Below are 15530 nucleotides of genomic sequence, written 5' to 3'. Positions count from 1 at the left end.
TCCTTTTCCCAACCCACCCAAATCCGTCAGTAGGAATTGTTTCTCTCTGAGGCAATCCATGCCTTCAGGAAGATAACACTGAACGGCCAATCACAACAGAGCTTGTGGGAGGAGCAAAAGCTGTGCACACAGCTTCAGCCAATGGCGTAGCCAAGTAGACGTGGTTTGGCTTTAGCCAGCCGCCCCTTTGTGACATCACAGCTGTTACTCAGGCAGTGAGAGAGTGCACTAGGCGTGGGGACGAAGAGCGGTAGGTTTATCTGGAGAGGGGGGCTGTCTGTTGTGCAACTGAGCCACCAGGCCCTGAAGAAATCTCAGAAAACAACAATGGCACCTGCCTGAGAAGCATCCACTCTGCTTTTGAGTGTAAGTGTGTTTAACCCTTTAGTGTGTTTGAGTCTTGGTGTGTGCACGTGAACGGTCGTCTTTGTGTTTTACTTGCTCACTGGAGCTGTGGCTATTAAAAAGAAGAATGCTTTTGTTTCTGTCTCCGGTTTCCTTCCTAAAACAGTTAGTCAGAGTTGGTTTGAGGTTTAGGAACGGTTTCATGCTTCGGTTAGTACCATGTTCACGCCTTTACTGCATAGTCTAATTTTATCAGGGTTTCAGGAGACCCTCATGTGGAAGAGCAGTTGGAATATATGTTTTGATGTCGTTTGAGGAGTAAAATATCATGTTTGAGTTGTTAAGCTCCAGTTCTGGAAGACTGAACTAAGAGTTTGGCATCCCACGGAAGGCTGATGGATGTCAGGAGCAGGTCGATGGGCGTTGAGTGAATGTGAAAGGTGTTTACACGTGCCATGCACACAGTGACGTGTGGGAGTGGACTGAGGGATAATTTTGTAAGAGGCTGCGTGATACAATTGCTGATTGTTGTTGGCTTCTTTTTTTGAACAATGACACAGTGTTTGGTTTCTCAATCGTTGCTGTATTTGGGTCAGGTTTGCTGACCGCTAGCCTGACCCCTAAGGTCTTGCAGATCTCGTTTTAGTGGAAAATCTTTGTGGGATGTCAAATCATGCATGTGGGTAAATGACAGAACACTCGTTTTTGTTCATATCTGTTAAATCCTTATATATATATAAGAGAGAGAGAGAGAGAGTCAAAAAAATCTTAAAATATCAGATAAACTTTTTATATCCAGACAAAGTTAGCTCAGGTCAAATGTCATGTGGTGTGGTGTCATATTTTTTTTTTTACAGTGAAAAATATATTCAAATACCTGTTCATACACTGATTATAATGATCAAGGTGTGTACTCTCACATTCATGTAAACTGAATGGATTTTTTTTAGAAACACTGCCTATGTCATTGACTTCTGGAAAGGTTCTGTGCTTATTTACAGATGTGTTTCTCAATTCAGACCTGTAAATCTCATTTCTAAATAATGTGCTTTGCAAACATGTTTAGTCACATGATCATGAATTCTACGTGTCTGTGTATATTTGAGCCCTCGTCACCCTAGATACCTGCTGTGGCTCCTCTTTCCGTGTTGTGCAATAAGAATCTCATCCATCCGCTGCTGGACGTGACCCTTATTAAGCCTACCCCACTGAGACGTGTGTCTAAATATAGCATTAGCCAGCATACATCAACACATCAAATCAGAGAGGGAAAGAGGTTTTGGGGGAGGAGGATTACATAGAGTGGGCAAAGGGAACTGGTTTTTAAAGCTCTCACGTTACCGTCACTCATACAGTACATCCATGAGAGCACATGTCAGTCCTGCAGAGTTATCAGAGCAGCACCGTAGTATTTGCACCTGCTAAAAATGGTTTTAAGTCAGTTATTTCTATCTTTTGCTGCTGTGCGTCAGTAGGAAATATCAGTTTACATTTCCAAACATTCATACAAAAAACATATTTTGCCATTAATTGTAATGATTCAAGTCCAGTGTGATTTTTGTTTGCACAAGAAGTCTGACAACAGCCAGTGCTGCACACAGAGATCTGTTGATCTCAATATCCAGTCTGTATGGGATGACATGAAGAACAAACTGTGACAGACTATATCCAGAAGAACTTTGGCAACGTCTCCAAGATGCTTCAAAAAACCTACCTGCAAAGCTAAAAATATTACACAATAACATATTTATGTTATTATATTCTTTATAATATGTATATATTTTAAATATATCTTTGATCATGTACTATCTTTGACAATTATTACTTCATATAACATTATTATTTCATTGAACACCAAGTAAGTATAGCTCCATTTAAAAAAAAAAATATTTATAATAATTGGAGCTTAACACTCCTGATGTAAACATATTAATTATAATTTATAATAATTAATTATATACAGATGACTGACAGATGCACATGTAAAAGTAAAAATGTTTTTAAAAATTTATGCAAAAAAATTACATTTTCTATATGCCAGATAAAGTTATTTGTCAAAGCAAATATATCCAGATCTAAAAGAAATCCCATATGCATGTTGGTGAATTGTACATCTGAATTATTTGGCTGAATAATTTATTAAAATACCCACAAATTATTAATCTGACCATTTTGCTAGCTGTGGGGTAAAGTGTGTTAGATATATTGATACATGCTGTGTCAGTGGACTGGTTCATAGTGATTTTGTTTCCAAATGCAGGAAATACAAAGTGTTAAATAGTTTCAGAACATTTACTATTGCGTTTCTTTATACAGTGTACACAGCAAAATGGAATTGTGCAATAGTATATGATTCATCTCATTTATGCTATTTTTTATATGTAGTCCTAAGGCCTATGTCTATGTTTCTACGTTAGACACTTTTATTTACACATCCTGAAATAGAATGAATCCCAAATTATTAGTTTTACCTCTGTCTCACATCTCTTCGCTTAGAGGACAACTAAAGTAAAAATTGGCACAGCATGTACCACCACCGTCAGTAATGGCTGCAGCAGTAGTTCATGTCCTTGTATCAGCCCGCTGTTGTTGTGTCTCATCTGGAAAAGTGGCATGAAAATTGACAGCATCTATTTGCCTCAACAACTCCATAATCCAATTTTCCATGCTCCTCTCTTCTTTGGCCTGCAGAATAAGAGTTATTTTCCTGTATTAAAGTTGCTGGTTTGGTAGCAGCTCAGGAGGTTGTCTTCTCATGCCATACTATGAGCATTTCCATAATTTCAAAGTCAAAATGGTGAAGCATTGTGGGGGTTTTCGGTAACATAGCATCTTCTTTATTTCAGGTTTAGGTGTGTCCTGGCCCCAGGCCCCCTCTGTGGATGTCTGTCACCATGGCGAAGTTTGAGACCGGCCGCACAAGTCCAGTGGTCCGCCAGATAGACAAGCAGTTCCTGGTGTGCAGTATCTGTCTGGACCACTACCACATCCCCAAAGTCCTGCCCTGCCTGCACACCTTCTGCGAAAGGTCTGTGTTTGTTGGCATGATTAAAGTCCCTCATCTATAAAAAAATATATTCTAATCAAATTAATTTCTGGTAATTCCTAATTCGCTGATGCATAGATAAAAATATCAACAAAAACTTTCCATCATGCACAGTGAGGATTTTTCACATTACATGTACAGTTGAAGTCAAAAGTTTACATAAACCTTGCCAAATTTGCAAAATGTTAATTATTTTACCAAAATAAGTGATCATACAAAATGCATGTTATTTTTTTATTAGTACTGACCTAAATAAGATATCACATAAAAGAGGTTTATATATAATCCACAAGAGAAAATAATAGCTGAATTTATGAAAATGACCCTGTTCAAAAGTTTACATCCCCTTGATTCTTAATACTGTGTTGTTACCTGAAAGACCCACAGCATTATTTTTTTTATTTTTTGTTGTTGTTCACAAGTCCCCTTTTGTCCTGATCAGTTAAGCTGCCTGCTGTTCTTAAGAAAAATCCTTCAGGTCTCACAAATACTTTGGTTTTCCAGCATTGTTGTGTATTTGAACCCTTTCCAACAATGACTGTATGATCCTGAGATCCATCTTTTCACACTGAGGACAACTGAGTGACTCATATGCGACTATTAGAGAAGCTTCAAATGCTCACTGATGTTCCAGAAGCAATACATTTAGAGCCAGGGAGTGAAAACATTTTGAATTTGCAGATCTTGATAAATTAAATTGATCATATTTTTCTTCTGAGAGACATAAAATATCTTCTGTAGCATCTGAAGGCCAGGACTAAATGTAAAAAAAAAAGGATGTTTAGGCCAAATAAGAAAAATGTACTCCTTCATTCTGTTCAAAAGGCTTTTGGTAAATTAATTAACATTTTGCAGGTTCTGCAATGTGTTTGTAAACATTTGCCTTCAACTGTATGTATCAGCTGTGTTTATCAAATTAAAAAAAAGCCTTTAGAAGTTAAAAATTTTGGTTTAATGATGACATTAACTTATGCAATAAGTTGCAAGGGGTTCGAAAATGTGTAAATCATGTTGAGGCATAAAATAATGTCTTCCGAATCATTCGAAACATGTGAAATTGAGAATTGAACAAATAAATGTCACCTGGGTCAGAGAAATATAGGATTCATGTCATGTCTCGTGGGCCGTGGCAGGTTTTCTGTTTAATAAAAGGATAATAAAAGACTTGTTCATCTTACAAATAGTTGTCAAAGGCAAAAATGCTACGAAATGTCATATTTTGTGAGAAAGTGTAACTAGAGCAAAACAGGCACTATTTTTGGATTCCGCACCAACATTCTTTTGAAGAAACAAATAATGGTGTCATTATGAGGCATACTATGATAAATATGATGTTTTCATATTTGCAGTGTAGTTATTAGTAGAGAGAGATCACAGAATTACAGGGAGCACATTGGGTAATTAAGAGATCCACACTTGAGCTTTAATTTTTCACATGAGCACCGTGGCTCCAGCCTGAGCATATTAAAATCACTTGTCACAGTTTTAATAACATGAGTAATGATTGAAGCATTGATCAGTTGGTAACCTTTTAATAGGATGGCATATGTTTACTTACTGCTGACATTCCTTGGCATGGATGTTCGGTCTCATCCACAAACATTTTCTTCTGCATCAGTGACAGTGTGCATTGTGACAGCGAGACTCTCTGTGTCCTTTGGGTGGTTTGTGCTTTCGGTGGGGTTGTATGTCAGCAGAGTGTTTCCACTGTGATTGTTCATGTTGTGACTGAAATTTCAGCAACGCTTGCCCTCATAGTCCTCTCATTCTCACCTTTTCAGACAAGGGTAGCTATATCATTTATGAAATATGAGCGATACGCTACCATTCAAATGTTGGATGTCAGTAAGATTTTCAGATGTTTTTGAAAGAATCACACAAAGGCTGCATTTATTTGATCGAACAGAACAGTAAAAACGGTGATACTGTGAAATATTATTACAATTTAAAATAACTGTATTCTATTTTAATATTTACAATAATAACATTTAGTTTATTCCTGTGATGGATAGCTGAATTTTCAGCAGCATTACTCCAGTCTTCAGTGTCACATCTTTCTGATTTGCAAGTTTGGTGCTCAAAAACATTTCTTATAAATATCAGTGTTGAAAAGAGCGGCTTAATATTAATTTTTGGAAACCGTAATACGTTTTTACAGAATTCTTTAATCAATAGAAAGTTCACAATCACAGCACTTATATTTATTTACATTAATTTATTTCATCTGCTGAATAAAAGCATTTCTTTGAAAATAAAATCTTACTGACCTAAACTTTTGAATGCTAGGATATATTCACAGTTGCTATATATGTTATGTTATGTTATATATATATATATATATATATATATATATATATATATATATATATATATATATAATTTTTTTTTTTTTTTTTTTAGTTTACTTTTACATTTTAAGGTAAAATGTGTATTTTTTTTCCCCCATACTTTGGCCTATTCCTGCTTTAAAGGGAAATTCCATTCCACCCAAAAATGGAAATTTTTACTCATCCCTCATATCTTTTAAAACCTATATGACTTTATTTCTTCTGAGGAACAAAAAAGGAGTTAGCAGAATATTCAACCTGCTCCTTTCCCGAAAATGATTGTGAATGGTGACTTAAGTTTCAGTTGTTTCCTCACACAAAGCTAATTTTTTTTTTTTTTTTGGAGCTTATTTGTCCTTTCTGGAGCTGGACAATCCTTAGTGCCCATGTACTGTTCAGAAAACAGCAGTGTTAACATTATTTAAAACATTTCCTTTTGTGTTCCACAGAAGGGTTTGGAATAATATGAGAGAGAGATACTTATTTAATTTTATTTTTGAAAACTGAATTTCTTTAAGACCGATAATGGACCAATAATAGTGGCTGGGCGATTTTGTCTGAGGTCTTTAATCGCGTCTGTCATTCTCTCTATCTCACAGGTGCCTACAGAACTACATTCCTCCTCAGTCCTTGACACTGTCCTGCCCGGTGTGCAGACAGACCTCTATCTTGCCTGAGAAAGGGGTGGGGGCACTTCAGAACAACTTCTTCATCACAAACCTCATGGAGGTGCTGCAGAGAGACCCAGAATGTTCTCGGCCAGAGGCCTGCAGCGTGCTGGAGTCTGTCAGTGCAGCAGCCGCTGGGAAACCGCTCTCCTGCCCCAATCACGAGGGCAAGGTAAGCCTCTTACCTTCTGATGATGAAACCACGTTTGGCAACATTTGGTGGGAATATGAAGAAAAAAAAACATCAAAACAGTTGTTGGTAAAATTGCAGCCAGAATGTAGAAATGCCTGTACAGCTACAAGTGAATGGACATTTCTTTACCACGTCTAATTTTGTCTACATTTGAGCCAATCTTTCTTCTCCTCATTGTTCTTTCTCATTCCTCTGAAGCACACCTGAAGCTGCCAGCTTCTTTCTTTTATGTGTCTCCAAAGTCATACAACAGTACATGTGTGTTTCCGCTGTTCATTAGCAGCCTTTGATAATTCATTAGGATGCTGAATGAATGGGTTGCTCACTGGTGCCCCTGCAGGTGATGGAGTTTTACTGCGAGTCGTGTGAGACGGCCATGTGCCTGGACTGCACGGAGGGGGAACACAGGGAGCATGTGACCGTTCCACTGCGGGATGTTCTAGAACAGCACAAAGCAGCACTAAAGAACCAGCTGGATGCCATACACAACAGGTACATGTCATACATATTTAACAGTCAGATGTTAATACATTTCTTAACTTTTTTAAAGGGGTCCTATAATGCTGCTAAAAAGAACTGTATTTTGTCTGTTTGCTGTAATGCAATGTGTTTATGCGTTTTAAAAACACATTCTTTTCCATATAATATAAATTATTGTTTCTCATCTATGCTCGACCTTCTGAAACTCGTACATTTTTACAAAGCTCATAGTTTTAAAAAAAGTGAGATGTGCTGTGATTGGCCAGATATCCAGTGTGTTGTGATTGACCGAATGCCTCAAGCCTGTGACGGAAATGTTATACCCGTTAACATACTGTGTGTGATGCCATCTCCCAGGCCAGCAGCACGAGACTCAGTCCAGCTGCTCTGCTCGTGCACATCCCATCATCCGTTCTCTTTTAGCAGTCCAGTCAATGTACTGTTAGGAGTAACTGAATAACTCTGGACATTGGTTTATTTCGCGTCAGAGGGAGTGTCTGGCAAGTCTATAAACCAAATAACAGCGACAATAAAAGTTTCGTCTTCATTCTTTGCGTGAATATTTGGGTGGTGTTATGCAAATCTTCCCACATAGTGATGTAGCGATGTGGGGGCGTGTAAGAACGAGCCGTTTTAGGGGGTGTGTACGAGTCTTAACTTTTATAAAGAATATCTCTTCGGATTTGAGACTTCTTTATGCACCAAGAGCTTGTAACACTCCAAAGAGAAAGGCAAAATTGAAATAGCATAATATGACTCCTTTAATATTAACTATAATAATGAATGGATCATTGCTATATTAGTTTTATATACTTTGTGTATATATGTATGCACACACATACATTTATTTATTCATTAAATATTATAGTTTCATATATATGCGCGTGTGCGGATATACGTGTGTGTGTGTGGGTGTGTGTGCATGTGTGTGCGTGTGTGTGTGTGTGTGTGTGTGTATATATATATATATATATATATATATATGTATATATATGTATGTATATATATATATATATATATATATATATATATATATATATATATATATATATATATATATATGTATATATATGTATGTATGTGTACTTGTTTTTAAAATATTTTTTATATTAATAAAACTAAAGATTATATTATAAAGATAGAATAATATAAAAATATGAATATAGCATGTATTATAATAAACTCTCATCTTACTGATTAAATATAGGTCAAAATATGTTATTGTTGTATTAGTTTTATACAGTTTATGCTGTATACATAAATGTCTAAATATAAATATGTATTTATTACATTATTTTATATATATGTTTGTTTTTTTATTCGGTCAGGCTGCCCCAACTAACAGCTGCCATTGAGCTGGTGAATGAAATCTCTCAGCAGCTGATAGAGAGGAAGAACGAAGCCGTCAATGAGATCAACATGACATTTGAGGAGCTTGAGAGGGTGTTGCACCAACGCAAAGCTGCGCTCATCAGCGATCTGGAGAACATTTGTAGCACCAAGCAGAAGGTCAGAAATCTTCTTGATAGGTTAAACCGGTTGTACTCTCCTATCTTTCTAACGCTCCTATGTGTTGTCCTATGCAGGTGCTTCAGGCGCAGCTATCATCCCTACTGCAGGGAAAAGAGCACATCCAGAGCAGCTGCAGCTTCACTGAGCAGGCCTTGAACCACGGCAGTGCCACTGAAGTCCTGCTGGTCCAAAAGCAGATGAGCGAGCGTGTGGGCGCCCTCGCCTGTCACGACTTCCCTGAACGGCCACACGAGAACGCCCACTTGGACTGCCAGATAGAGACAGAAGGCCTGCGACGCTCCATCCAGAACCTGGGCGTCCTGCTGACGACGGGAGCCGTGGGACACACCAGCGTGGCCACAGGAGAAGGCCTCAGACTTGCGCTGGTCGGTCAGCATGTGACTGTAACTGTTACCACTAAGGATAAGGACAGCGAGCTTGTGCGGACCGGTAACGCGGTCATCCGAGCCGAGATAAGGGGGCAGGACGGAGTGCAGGCGACGGAGGTGGAGGTCGTGGACAATAAAAATGGAACTTATGAGGTAGGGTACATGCTTAAGAGCGAAGGGGAGTACTCGTTCTCTCTGATGCTGTACGGACAGCCTGTGCGGGGTAGCCCGTTCAGACTGCGGGCAATAAAGCCATCGGACGTGCCCCAGTCTCCTGATGATGTGAAGAGGAGGGTAAAGTCTCCCAGCGGAACAGGAGGACACATCAGGCAGAAAGCCGTACGGAGACCCTCCAGCATGTACAGCACTACCAAAAAGAAGGAAAACCCCATTGAAGATGAGCTCATTTATAGAGTAGGTAAGAAGCTTCGGTGTGCACAGTAAGTTTGACATTGAATTGTTGTGATGTAGTGGAGTCACAGTTACTTGCAGCTGAATTTCTTTTGTCTGACCCCTCAGGCTCTCGTGGACGTGAGAAGGGAGAGTTCACCAATCTACAGGGCATCTCTGCTTCCAATAATGGGAGGGTCATTGTAGCAGACAGCAACAACCAGTGTATACAGGTTAGTCAATGCATGGCAATATTATGAAAATTACAGGCTTTATTTTATCTGAAGATTTTTAATGGATATTGAAGTAATCAGCCGGTGTGTTTTACTTGGGATCAATACAGAGAAATATAAAGATTTTCATTGGATTTAGTGCAAAATTGGATGGTTAGTTTGTATTTATGTAGGTGTTTACCAATGATGGGCAGTTCAAAGCACGCTTCGGGGTCAGGGGCCGTTCTCCAGGACAGCTGCAGAGGCCGACAGGAGTGGCAGTCGACACAAATGGAGACATTATTGTAGCTGATTATGATAACAGATGGATCAGCATCTTCTCCCCTGATGGGAAATTCAAGGTAATGTTTAGATCACTATTTATAGTGTGACACTAAAGACTGGAGTAATGATGCTGAAAATTCAGCTTTGCATCACGGGAATAAAATACATTTTGAAATATATAGATATAGATATAGATAGATAGATAGATAGATAGATAGATAGATAGATAGATAGATAGATAGATAAATAGATATATTTAAATTGTAATAATATTTCAGAATTTTACTGTGTTTGTGATCAAAATAAATGCATTCTTGATAAACACAAAAAACCTAATAAAAACAAATACTGTATAATAAATAAATAAATACTCTAATAATAAATATTAAAAACTGCATAATTAATAAATACAAAGAAATAAAAAGTTACCAACCCCAAACTTTTGAACGTTAGTGCATATGGAAATAAAGAAAGAAACATTAAAATCTAATTGACCTTAAACTTTTGAATGGTATGTATCTATATATTGACTATATATTGAGTTATTACTTGAAATTTATTCTGTTTTCTTACTTATTTCCATGATTGACTAATCATAATCAAGTATTTTAAAAAGCCGTTTAATAAGGTCCTCTCTCTCTGTGTCTGTGCCTCATGCAGAATAAGATTGGTGCAGGCCGTCTGATGGGCCCCAAAGGAGTGGCTGTGGACAGGAACGGTCATATCATCGCAGTGGATAATAAAGCCTGCTGTGTGTTCATCTTTCAATCTAATGGCAAACTAGTGACCAAGTTTGGAGCCAGAGGCACTTCAGACAGACAGTTCGCAGGTAGGTAGGTGGGTGGGTGGTGGGGGCCTATAGAGCCAGTGTTGAACAATGTCATGTGTTTGTGGTGGTTCACCTATCTAAGCAATAAAGAGTCACAGAAGTGTTGTGTGCTGTGACTGCTTGTCTTCTAACATATCTTCCTAATACTTCATTTGTCTAACTCGGGATCTCTCTTTTTGTAACCTAAAGTGTTGCAATTCATCAACACACCTAAAAAAAAAAAAAAACAAGATCAATTGTGTTTCACTACAAAAGCAATAACAAAGAATAATTCTGGGAAGACAAACGGCCCAGAAGGCTGGTTTGTTTTATATAGAAATGGCCAGATTTACCCAGGCTTCAGTTCCATTGTCTGAAAGGATGTAAAATTGTGTCACTTCTGTTCCTGTATATTACTTCAGCATTACCCATATTTCCAGTTTCATTATCTGTCTGTGATAAACAATGAAAGCCAATGCATGCAGGATGGGCGATATACCAGTATACACGATTAACGGGTTCACCCCAAAATGAAAATTATGTCAATAAATACTCACCCTCATGTCGCATAAGAGTTTCATTCGTTTTCGGAACATAAATGACAATATTTTTTATGAAATCAGAGCTATCTGACCCTCCATAGACGTAACTCAGGGGAGAAAAATGGTTGAATAAATTGTTTGTTTTTTTTGCGCAAAGTTGAGTCACTGTCACATGGACTGTTTTACTAATCTATTTACTATGTTTCTGGACCTGAGAACATTTCAGTTAAGTTGCTGTCTATAGAGGGTCAGATAGCTCTCAGATTTCATAAAAAATATCTTAATTTGTGTTCTTAAAGGTTTGGAATGAAATGAGGGTGAGTAATTAATGACATGATTTTCATTTTGGGGGTGAACAAACCCTTTAACTCGTAGAGAGTTTTGGGACTTTTAGCTGAGAAAGAAAACGTGACTGTATAATGGATCCGGGAAGCTCTTAAAGTGACGGCAGTCTATTATTCTTGATGTCTGTCATTAATGTTAAACAAACAATAAAAGAGAAAATCTCTCTCTACTCTTGACTAAATAACTTTTGTAACTTTAAAAATAAGAAATACATATTTAATTTACACAGTGAAGAATATGCAGTGTTTTTATAAATTTGACAACTCTACAGTAGTTTTTTTTTTGTAATTAGTTTCTTATTCGATCACTGACGGTTTATTCATCTTCAGTGAGCTTGAGTGTTTTATTTATTTATTTTTTTGAAGTTGACACTGGTGACAAGAATTATCAAGTTGCTATGGTATCAAAATGTATAGATCATAAAGAACTTATTTAAAGCAAAACTACACATCTATATAGTCAATAGTTATACTGTTACTGTGAGAGAAAATGACTCCTATCATGATGTAAGATTTTGGTTATATGGCCCACCCCTAGCATGCATACATTTGAGAGACTATATTCTTATAGATGCATAAATATTAAAAACTTTCCTTTCTGCTGCTTATTTTACTGTTTAAATACATCGGTTCCTTTTCCTAACCCTTGTTAAGTAAGTGCATGCGGACTGGTTTGGGATATGCATCTTCCATTTTTCCTCTGATCTGCTCCAGAAGTAGCTTCTGCACCTTTTTTTATTCGTGTGAATCCCTTCTGGCCTGTCGTTTATTTGTCTCTGCTTACCCTTTTTGTGTTTTTCCCATTCCTTTTTAGACAAAAGTGGTGCAAAGTTTGCACTGGAGCAAAAGTTTAGTAAATCTGGCCCTGGGTTCAGTAAGTATTGAGTGAATTCTCATCCCAGAATCTGGGGATTTATCTTATTCAAATGAATTAATTTTCATTCTAGTACTGAATTCAAGAGCCGATGATTCTATGCTTTGTGTATCTAATCAAAAGTTGGCCAGAAATCAAATTGTCGAGCATCACAAAATCTAGCAGATCAGTTAGGCGATCTTGATCACATGACATCCTGCTCTCCTCTCTGCTCTCCTTCTCGTTCTCTTTATCATGTCTGAATGTCTCTTCTCCCTCATTTTTCTGTTTTCTCACATGCAGGTCCGCATTTTGTTGCTGTCAACAACAAGAATGAAATTGTCGTGACAGACTTTCATAACCACTCCGTCAAGGTGAGCGATGTTAAGGTCATACTTACGCATTTTCACCTGGTCGACAATAAAAGACCATAAAACTGCACTGAAGGAAGGGAACTAAACCATATTTGGAGACCAGAATATCAAAGAGACTTAAGGAATAGCTCACCTTTGTCATTGTCTTTTATAGAATGTGAGTGAGTGACGTGACATTCGGCCAAGTATGGTGACCCATACTCAGAATTCGTGCTCTGCTTTTAACCCATCCAAAGTGCACACACACAGCAGTGACCACACACACACACACACACACTGTAAACACACACTCGGAGCAGTGGGCAGCCATTTATGCTGCGGCGCCCGGGGAGCAGTTGGGGTTTGGTGGTTTGCTCAAGGGCACCTAAGTCGTGGTATTGAGGGTGGAGAGAGAACTGAACATCCACTCCCCCCACCCACAATTTCTGCCGACCCGAGACTCGAACTCACAACCCTTCGATTGGGAGTCCAACCCTCTAACCATTAGGCCACGGCTTCCCCAAGTATGTTTTTCATACTATGGGGAAGTCATTGGCTACCGTCATCTGTTTGGTCATACTGTCCTTTATTTTACCAGGTTAAGATTTTTCTTGGTTGTCGTGTTTGACTTGACTGACACCTAGTGGTGTGGATGCATCCTTACAGAAAACCAATACATTTCAGTTACTGATGTCTTTGTAAAAATGAATTATTAGCAGTCAGCAAATAATTCATTTCATGATTGAAAGTGTCCTATAACGGTGGTAAAAGAGGTTAAGTGAGTATTATTCGTCTGGTCATGTGATTTCAAAGTGCCACCCCCTCAAAAAAAAAAAAATAAATAAATAATTGACTGGATGATTTTAAGTATACAAGTCATTTCTTATCAGTAAAACTTGTTTACAAAGGGAAAAGTTACAATATATCATTCTATTAAATATTAAAATTTGTATCTCCTCAGGTCTACAGTGCAGATGGGGAGTTTTTGTTTAAATTCGGGTCCCACGGAGAGGGAAATGGCCAGTTTAATGCCCCCACAGGGGTAGCTGTTGACATTAACGGCAACATCATTGTAGCAGACTGGGGCAACAGCAGAATACAAGTAATGAATGCCTCTAAACACCCACTTCCTCTTTAGGAATCTAGTTACTTTAGAAGCACTTTTTAAGGCCATCTGATTTTTTTTCCTCAGGTGTTTGACAGCTCAGGCTCATTCCTCTCCTACATCAACACAAGTGCTGACCCTCTGTATGGGCCGCAGGGCCTTGCTTAACCTCCGACGGTCATGTTGCGGTGGCCGATTCTGGTAACCACTGCTTCAAAGTCTACCGATACCTGCAGTAACAGCTCCTCACAGTCTGCAGTCATATCAGCGAGATCCTCTGCCAAACCAGAGAGGAAGAATCGAATGAGCAGAGTGCACTTTGATTTACTCTTCTGATTTTCATGCTCCAAAACTCAGAACAGCTTCTCTAATAAACCGGCAATGTTGATTGTAAATAACCGAATCCATATCAATAAGCACAGATTCTTATTAGAAATCATGTAAGTAGTGTATAAATAAAATGATATATAGCGAAACCTTTTGTTAATCGCCATCTTCCACCCTTGCAGAAACATTAGTTATTTCCGAATTTCCTCTCTCCTGTTTAATAGTGGTTGACCTTTCCATGACTGCAACAGTTGTGTATTTTAATTGTTACACTCTGCATCTGTAAATATCCAAATTTGTGTAACATATTAACATATTTGGTGTATGTAACATGTAAATGACACTGGCGGCTTGTATTGTTCTATGACAGTAGAGCTATTCGGTGAGCACTTTCAGTTCAAATCATTCAGATCGATTATCTGAGCTGATCATCCCTCAGCACAGGAAGTGATGCGCATCCCTGCTGTGCGCTTAAAAAAATGTTTTACAACTAAACAACAGGAGCCAAAAATGACATATTTTTTCCATTCCAAATTATTTATTTTTCTAAAGCACAAGACTACTTTACATGTAAAAAAAAAAAAATCCAGCTGAACTAAAAAAAATATAAATATAATCAAACCCAAGTATTTCACATATATATTACCTCTGATTTTAATGTTCTCTAAAATTGATCAGCTGTGTGGAATTCTATCTCTTCTCTGTAAATAATCATACGTTGTGTTCACAGTGTTGCAACCAAATGTTGTCTTTGGTCAGTATTATAGTATTATTTATTTAATGTTTTGTACACATTTCCTGAACAATTCATTTTGAGGTTGTCCTTCATCACCAGCGAATGACTTCAAAAATCACCTCCCTTTAATTTTGTGGAGTTTTGTCTCTTTGAACGTTAAGTGACGCCACGTCTCCTAATGTGATACTGACTGTACAAGGTTAATGAACGGTGGCACACAGTTGAAACGGTGAACGTATATATTAATATCTGTGCAAAGAATTCTTTTGCATGTTACTGATTTTACTAGCATTGGCATTTGGTTTCTGCATCAGCGAGATACCTGTAATGATTTGCTATTGCCAGGCTCGAAATTGATAAATAATATAATAACCAAAAACAAATATTCTATTCTGTATTTTTGATTCATAATATATGCTAATTGCAAGTTGACAATTATTTGCTTCCGTTGCGATTAAGGCCCGTTCACAATAATAACTGTAATTGAAACTATAACAATAAAATTGCTCTCGCTAACAAAGTCGCTGTCAGGTTTAGTTTTCGCGAGCAAAATTCAGTGTTATTTTTAATTTAGAATCCACAAGATTAAGAATTTTTCATTAAAGCAAAATAATT

At 37.7% G+C, this 15530-nt stretch overlaps 1 pseudogene; it reads left to right on the top strand.

Moving 5' to 3' along the window:
• The first annotated feature begins 204 nt into the window (after nucleotides 1–204).
• Nucleotides 205–15524, top strand: LOC113082029 (tripartite motif-containing protein 3-like; annotated as a pseudogene).
• Nucleotides 15525–15530: the final 6 nt, after the last annotated feature.

Source organism: Carassius auratus, unplaced genomic scaffold (genome assembly GCF_003368295.1).
Source record: "Carassius auratus strain Wakin unplaced genomic scaffold, ASM336829v1 scaf_tig00035571, whole genome shotgun sequence".
Classification (NCBI taxonomy): domain Eukaryota; kingdom Metazoa; phylum Chordata; class Actinopteri; order Cypriniformes; family Cyprinidae; genus Carassius; species Carassius auratus.
This window is presented reverse-complemented; position numbering and strand designations above follow the sequence as displayed.